Source organism: Octodon degus, unplaced genomic scaffold (assembly GCF_000260255.1).
Source record: "Octodon degus isolate 3935 unplaced genomic scaffold, OctDeg1.0 scaffold00146, whole genome shotgun sequence".
Taxonomy (NCBI): Eukaryota; Metazoa; Chordata; class Mammalia; order Rodentia; family Octodontidae; genus Octodon; species Octodon degus.
In genome coordinates this window covers 517,664-519,766 of record NW_004524722.1, presented here as the reverse complement: position 1 = coordinate 519,766, position 2,103 = coordinate 517,664, and the positions used below count along the sequence as shown (strand labels likewise).

General features: G+C 41.1%; 1 pseudogene; it reads left to right on the top strand.

Moving 5' to 3' along the window:
• The first annotated feature begins 392 nt into the window (after positions 1–392).
• On the top strand, positions 393–722 carry LOC101571681 (annotated as a pseudogene).
• Positions 723–2,103: the final 1,381 nt, after the last annotated feature.

Here is a 2,103-nt window from a genome sequence, read left to right as displayed (position 1 = left end):
ACATCACTCCCATCTTCTTTATTTTATTTTATTTTATTTTTTTGGTGAAACCAGGGATTGAACTCAGGCCCTTGCGCTTCCCAGGCAAGTGCTTATCCTACTGAGCTATCTCCCCAGCCCTCACTCCCATTTTCTTACCCCCTAAACTGTTCTCCATTTATAGATTTTTCCCTGTTGGGATGAGTAAAGTCACATAGTACGTAAGTTTCTAGAATTATCTTTTCATTAAAAATAATTCCTTGGAGGGGCCAGGGAGATGGCTCAGTGGAATAAGCACTTGCCTGGCAAGTGCAGGGGCCTGAGTTCAATCCCCATTTCCGCAAAAAAAAAAAAAAAAAAAAGGCATTATTTTCCCTCTTCCGGGTACGGTGTCTGGAGTTTAGGCTTTCACAATGGTCCAGCGCCTGATGTGCCATCGTAGGCTTTCCTGTGACACTGCCTCTCACAAAACTAGGCTGTCTCAAACCCCAGGGAATAGAATTGTTTACCTCTATACCAAGGAGGTTGGGAAGGCCCCCAAATCTGTGTGCGGTGTGTGCCCGGGCAGATTTGGAGGGGTTCAAGCTGTGTGGCCTAATGTTCTTATGAGATTGTCTAAGATGAAAAAGCACATCAGCAGGGCTTGTGGGGGCTCCATGTGTGCCAAGTGTGTCCACGACAGGATCAAATGCGCTTTCCTTATTGAAGAGAAGAAAATCGTGGTGAAAGTGTTGAAGGCATAAGCACAGAGTCAGAAGGCTAAATAAAACATGAAACTGTTGCAGTAATAAAATATGGAAAGACAAAAAAAATCCTTGGAAACATCTAATTTGTTTTTGTTTTTAATTGCTGTATAGTATTATATGATATGAATGTGTCATAATTCCCCCAGCCTGTTTGTTCACTGAGCTTATTGGGATTATTTCCATTTTTTTTAAAAAAAGTGCAGTAAATTTACTATGAACATTTGTCTGCATGTTTTTGGATGAACAAAAATATTTCTCTGTGACAGTTGCCTCAAACTGCAATTACTAGATGATGTGGTGATGCAATTTTCAAATTGTTCCATGACAGCTTTCCTGTTTTTCATTCCCATCAGTAACATTTAAATGATCTGGTTTCTCAGCAGAACTGCCAGTATTTGGTATTAAAATTAATTTTAATTTTCATAATTCTAATAGGTGTTTTAGCTTTCACTTTTTATTTCTTTGGTATTTTTTTAGGGAAGGGTCTACAGGGTGTTCAAGGTCTCACTACACAGATTGAACTTGTAGTGATCCTCCATTTTCAGCTTCTCAAGAGCTGGGATTACAGGCATGCTCCACCATGCCCAGTCCCAATTGCTGATTCAGCATGCCCTGGGGGATCAAGCCCAGTCCCTGTGACTGTTTGCAGGCACTTTAATCTGCTGAGCTATTTGGCTGGCCCTACCTTTCACTTTTCTAATGGAAAATCATGTTGAGATCTTATCAGTTCCTCTCTGGTTGCATATGATGATGAATTTCATTTATATATTATCTTTGGTAAAATGTCTTTTCAGGTCTTCTGCCCATTCTTCCATTTGGATTTTTATGCTACCGAATTTTGAGAATTTTTTCTTTATACAGGTGAGATATCTGCCATTTGTTCTTTGCATGTTCTAGACAGGTGCTTTTGTATGGCTTGCAAATATTTTCTTTTAGGTGGTAGTTGGTGTTGGGTCCTCTAAGTAGGGTTGGCTGTGGTTTGGATATATCCTCCAGAGACCCATGTGAAGCACTTGGTCCACAGCTCTGCTGCTGATGGCACTTGGGCAGGTCATGGACTTTGTAAGAGGTGTGGACTTGTGGGAGAAAGTATGTCCTTTGGGACTGTGCCCTGGAACAGACACTGGGATTCTGGGTTCTGCTGCAAACAGGAAATAAGCCCTTCCTGGCACATCCTCTTATGGTGATGCCACAGAACAAAAAGCAGCAGGCGGAGTAGCCATGGACTGCCATCTCTGAAACCATGAGCCTAAACATTTCCTCTTTAGAAATTCATTATCTCGTCTTAACCATCCAGTAGAAAAGTATGAAGTCGAAATATAAGAAATAAAGCCATGTTGTTAAGTTGAGCTGTGGGGGACTCAGGTCAATAATTTCT